At 39.9% G+C, this 6,359-nt stretch overlaps 1 non-coding gene across 1 annotated transcript; it reads right to left on the bottom strand.

Annotated features, from left to right (window-relative positions):
• Positions 1–2,762: 2,762 nt before the first annotated feature.
• LOC118624931 lies at positions 2,763–2,906 on the bottom strand. The gene has a single exon (XR_004958570.1). It is a non-coding gene; the product is annotated as a U4 spliceosomal RNA (small nuclear RNA).
• Positions 2,907–6,359: the final 3,453 nt, after the last annotated feature.

The following is a 6,359-nucleotide window of genomic DNA, read 5'->3' on the forward strand; positions in this document are numbered from 1 at the left end:
TTGAATTGCTAACCCCCAGTACTTCAGAATGTTACCTTATTTGGAAATACAGAGATAAATAGTTTAAATGAGGTCATACTGGACCAGGGTGGACTCCTAATCCAATATGACTAGTGTCCTTATAAGATGGCCATGTGAAGACAGAGTCACACACAGGGAGAACACTAGGTTAATGCTACATGAGTCTTTTTTGTATAATCTTACAATTTTTTTCTGTAGATGTAAAAGTTTTCAGAATGAAAAAGTTGGAAGAACAAAGAATACATATGGAAGAATTCCATTTATCTAAGATTCAAAAATAGTCAAAACTAGTTTATGGAGTTAGGTGTTGGGATATAAATGACCTCTGGAGTGACTGAAGGGATTATGATGGGGAGGGGACACAAATCAACTGAGGTCTAAGATTTTTCTAAAACTTGGGAAGTGGTTATACGGGTATGTTCCCATTTAGATAGATCACTGAGCTGTGTACTTATTATTTGTGCATGTTTTGTATACATCTTGTACTTACAAAATTAAAAAGACAGAATAGAAAATAAATATTCTAGCAAATCTTGTTTCTGCTAGGGGTGAAGTGATTTGAGAGTGGATGGAGCTCAGGCAGGTTAGGACGAAGGCGGGATCAGTGGGTTAGAATCTGCTGAGACTCAAGGGGCAGAGTAGCAGCTGTGGGGGGTGAGGAGCACGGAGCCCGCATTTCTAACCAGCACTGGGGCTGGGACACACAGCTGCTCCTCCTCAGTGCTGGGCCCTCTGGAATCTGGTGGCTTCCTCACTTCCGCTTAGCAGACAGAATTCTAGCCCATGAGCCTCCTGCGTGGACTCCCACTCTGTGCTGAGACTTCTGGGGAGACCTCACACTTTGCGGTGATTTTCCAAGGGGTCTCTCACCTAAAGAAGGCTGGAAATCACAGTTCAAGAGGATTCTAAATATAGCTCCAGGGACATTTTTGGGGGAATGGACTGCACTGTGCAAGCTGCTTCTGCCTAAAGGCCCAAAGCGGGAGGAGGGTGGGGGATGAGGTGAGACAGCATTAGTGCCCAGAGGAGGTACTGTTCCAGCAATCCCATGTGAGCTCCTTTAGGAAAGGAGACACATTGGGTCTAGGTTGAAGAAATAGTTCACTGACCAAGGAGACTGGAGGGGGCTGGCAACTGGGCTAGGCAAACTTGGGCTGGAGGGCGTCAGTTAGAACAGGGTGCAACCTCAGGGAAGAGGGTCAGAATTTGGAGGACAAGGCTCAATAGAGGCATCAGAGCTCACTCTGACTACTGCTATCCACTGGCTGAAGAGAACGGATGAAGAGGCGCACTCTCTTCTTAACCATCTTGGCTTGAAGTGATGCCTACCACTTCTACTCACATTCAGTTGGCAAGATCTTCCTTAGCCTCTAACTCCAGAGGCAACTGGGGGCAGAGCAGGGAAGGCTTCGTGGGCCTGTGACCTGTGCAGCACAGGGCTCCATACTTACACAGGCTCCATGCTGGGTTTAATGCTCTGCTATCACAATCTAGAAATTCGTATTAATTAAAATTTTAAAAGGGTTCTTCATTTTTCTTTTGTCATGGGCCACACAAATTATTTAGCATGGCCTGGGGTTGAGAAGGGTAATCTCGGACAGGGCAGCCCCTTCCCAATAACAACTCTACATCATGGAAGCAGGTCATGAGTATGTGGTGGGCAGGGAGCGTATCTACCACCCCTGAGGATTGTTTCCAGGTTGGAAGATCAAAGTTCATATGATGCTTAAAAATATTTAGTATTTAAGAATCCCCAGTAACCAAGTGAGAACAGTCGGGCTATATCCTGATAGAGTGGGCATCTTCCACACAAGGTCCCGAGCAAAGATAAGGTGGCACAGATTTATGTGACCACTGTAACCACATGCCAGTTTTTCTAGTACTCTGGATTCAAGGAATATTTAATAAGTATATATAGTATGTGTCAGTCATACAGCTGTGGTTGGGATACTGCAGTTAGGACAGAAACAAATTTCTGCCTCATAGAGCTTGTATTTAATGCCATTCTTTTATATGTTAAAAACAGATTTATAGAAGTGTAGCTGACATGCAACAAACTGCATATATTTAAATGATATAATTTAACTTTAAAGCAATATAATTTAGCATATACACATACTTGTTAAACCCCCTCCCTACTCCATTCAATTCCCAAACAACCGTTCATCTGCTTTCTGTCAATCCATATTTTTTGTATGTTCTAGAAGTTTATATATATGTATATACTATATTTTTGTCTTACTTTTTTCTCAACATAGTTATTTTGCTATTCATCCATGTTCCTGCATGTATAGAATTACACTGTATGAATATGCCACATTGTTTATCAATTTATTGTCAATAAACATTTGAATTGTTTTTAGTTATTGACTATTACAAATAAGGCTGCTGTGAACATTTGTGTACAAGTCGTTGTGTGGAGATTGGCTTTCATATCTTTAGTGAACACCTAGGAGTGGAATGGCTGGTTGGTGAATGTTAAATTATGTAAGAAATTGTTAAACTGTTTCAAATTGGTTATACTATTTTACATTTCGTCCAGCAGTGTACGAGAATTCCAGTTGCTCTATACCATTGGTATTTTCAATTTTAGAGATTTTAGTAGTTGTGTAGTGATATTTCATTGTGATTTTAATTTGCATTTTTCCTAACTACTAATGATGTTTAAGATCTACAATGCAGTTTTATTATTTTTGCTTTACTTGCTAATTATATTTCAGGAAGAGTTATTTAATAAAAAAATGTTTTTATATTATCCACATAGTTTCTAATGCATTAATTCAGCATATGCATTTAAAATGTATTTTGCCTTTATTTTTTTCAATTAGCAATAATCAGGCCTTGGATAAACCTCATTGGCTACAATACTGACACTGCGCAAAGCTTACCTTCATTTTTTAAAACATATTTTTAATTGATTTTTAGAGAGAGAAGAAGGGAGAGGGAGAGAGAGACAGAAACATTGATGAGAGAGAACATCGATTGGCTGCCTCCTGCATGCCCCCCACTGAGGATGAAGCCTGCACCCTGAGCTTGGGCCCTCACTGGGAATGGAACTAGAGACCTCTGTCCATGAGTTAGTGCTCAACCACTGAGCCACACTGGCTGGGCTGCCTTCATGTTTCAAAGAAATTTTACTGGATATAAAATTCTGTGTTGACAATTTTATTCTCCCAGTACTTTAAAGATGCTGTCCCACTGTCTTCTCATTTGTCTTGTTTCCGATGAGAAATCTGTCATCCTCCTGATTCTTTGCTCTTCTGTACATAATGTGCTTTTTTTTTCTCCTTAATCTCTGGCTGCTTTAAAAACAATTTTATTATGACTGACTTTAAGCAGCTTAATTATGATTTACCTTGGTGTAGTTTTCTTCATATGTATTGTGCTTGGGGTTTATTGAGCTTCTAGGTTTGTGGATTTATAGTTTTGATGAAATTTGGAAATTCTTCTTTCTTCAGATTTAGGTAAATTTAATTGAAGATAATGAAACACACAGACACAAATAGGTGACTTAGATTTGAAGCATACAAAGAGGCTAATGAACCCTTAAAAAAGTAACATGGAATTTTTTTCCACGTGCTTTTGCAAGCTTCCTTCCATGGTATAGGCCCAGATGACTACACTCCAAACACTAATGAAGAACAAGCTGGCCATCGGTAAACCCCCAAATTTGAAAAATTTGATCATTATACCTTTAAATATTTCATCTGGCCTCTCTTTTGTGGATACCAATTATGTATATATTTAGCCATTTGAAGATGTTCCACAACTCCTGGAAGCTCTATCCTTTTTCCCCAGTCTTTTTTCTTTCTGTGTTTCTTTTTGGATAGTTTATAATTCTATGTCTGAAAGTTTATTAACATTTTCATCTGTAACGTGGGATCTGTTATTCCTGTTCATCTCAGGCGCTGGAGTTTTCATTTCTACAAGTTTGACTTGCATCTTTTATATATCTTCTTGTCTCTACATGTTCAATCTTACCTCTAACTTACTGAACATATAAAATACAGTTATAACTCGCAATGTCCTTGTCTACCCCTAATCCCACCAACTATGTTATTTTGGGGCAGAATTCTCTTATACTCCAGGGAGACCCATGTAGATCCCCAGAGCTCTGTCTGTCGCTCCCTCCTTTCTGGTTACTCTTCCCTGTGAATTCTAGCTGCTGAGGCCTACTCAGACTTCCAGCTCTGTTTCCTCAACTCAAGGACACCTGTGGGCTCAACCTGGACTCCCCTTTTCTGTGCTGCAGCCTGGGAACACTCCCCAGTTAGGAAGCCAGGGAAGTAGTAAGGCTCACCTCATTTCCTTCTTGTCTCTTAGTGATCATTGCCCTTAATTTTCGGATGTCCATTTTTTGAAAACTACCTCTTTAATGTATTTTGTTTGTTTCTTTTTATTTAGTTGTTTCAGGCAGAGGGGTAAATCTGGTCACTGCTATGTATCTTGGCTGGAAGTGGATGTCTCTAACTCATCCTTTTTTTTTAAACCCTCACTTGAGGATATTTTTTCATTAATCTTCAGATAGAGGGGGGGAGAGAGAGAGAGAGAAACATCGATGTGAGAGGGCTACATAGACTGGTTGCCTCCTGCACCACCCTAACCAGGGCCAGGGGCCAACCACAACCCAAGTATGTGCCTTTGACTAGAATTGAACCTGAGACTGGTCTGCTGGCCGATGCTCTAACCACTGAGTCAAACCGGCCAGGGCTCTAGTTCTGTCATTCTTGACCATCCTTTAGAATTTTACTACCCTGGCAGAGATTTGAAGAATATATATTTCTTGCCGACAACTGATACTCAATAAATGAAAGAAGTACTGTGTTTGGAAGAGATATTTTTTTTGGGAGAAATGCAGAGGAGGAAGAGAAGCAAAATTGTATTTTCCTCCTTTAAACCACATCTTGTGGGTGGGGATAACAGAAACAGCCTTCGATGATGTCATTCAGCAGATATTACTGGTTTAGAAAGTAACAGTGGCAGGTGTACACACCAGTGAAATGAAGCATTGCTATTTAGCAGAATGGGAACACTTCAATTTTTCATGCTAATGTCTTCACAGGAATAAAAGAAAACACATTTTAACAGATACTAAAAAAAAAAGTCGGGTGAAATTTATAGTAGCTGTGGTGTAAAATATTCTTGGATTGAGATGTGAGGCTTGTGAAATAATGTCACAGCACTTCAAAGACCAGTCTCTTGCTGTTCTGATTCCACCCTGAAATTTCTTATTTCCTCACCAATAAAGCAGTGTGTTGCATGAATGTGGTGATGTTTAGGGAGAGCTTGGTATGTCAGTGTAGGGCAGTATCTTAGCTGTGTGGAACAAGGAATCCTGTCACCTGGAAAAAGGGACACTTCTGTGCCTACCAGCATTACTGTGAGCACACCATTCTCCACATAACGCCGAGGGCCACTTCGAGTTTGGAAAAAAAAAACAAAGCATGGACTAAGCTAGCTAACTATTATGTAATTCTTGAAATATAAACTGTCCTGCACTTTTCTTTTAAATCTACTGAAGTACCTGAAAAGCTTTAAAAAGAGATTTTAATGACTTACTGCAAGAATTGTCCACAGCATTTGCATGTCTGAAAAATTTCCCTTTCTTCTTTGAACTATTGAATAAAAGACTATAGAGAGTTTCTGAGGTTGAGATGTATGGCTTATTGATATAAAAACCATGTATCACAAGGGCCATTTCAGACAATGAGAATGTATCTTCATTTTTACGCCTTAGGGATGGGCTTCCTTTCCACTGGCTTACACACCATAGGCCATGTCACCAAGCCAGCCACCGAAAGGATTAGCTAAGAATATGGTTTCTATATAGTGGATGATAAACACTGTAATCTCCTTAATATGTTTTTAAAATCACAACAAGTACTTCTTTACAGTTCCTCTTATATCATGAGGATCCTGTGTCTGCTCCTCACAGGCAGCATGAGATGGTTGCAGACATCCTGGATGAACCCCCAATCATCCTCACGTGTCATTCATTTGTTTTTGTTAAACGGTAACCCCATTGACCTGTCAATGTGCGACTCTTCCTGGGAGAGGTCTCCCACATCTCATACTGAAAGTTTTCATCAGATCAAGTTTTCTCTTTCAAAAGGAAACCAGTCAACACGAAAGGCCGAGTGACTTGGGAGAGAAAGGAATAATAGAAGGAAGGGGGAAAAGGAAGGTGGGAGCCAAAGATACACCTCCTGCTTCAGCATTTTGCTAAGGAGCAGGGATGCCATCATCCATTCATTTACGTATTCAATTCAACAAGCATTTATTGAGTGCGAATATATTATTTATTATTTTGCATCCTTCCTCTTACCAAACATATTTTT

This window comes from Molossus molossus, unplaced genomic scaffold (genome assembly GCF_014108415.1).
Source record: "Molossus molossus isolate mMolMol1 unplaced genomic scaffold, mMolMol1.p scaffold_m16_p_10, whole genome shotgun sequence".
Lineage (NCBI taxonomy): Eukaryota > Metazoa > Chordata > Mammalia > Chiroptera > Molossidae > Molossus > Molossus molossus.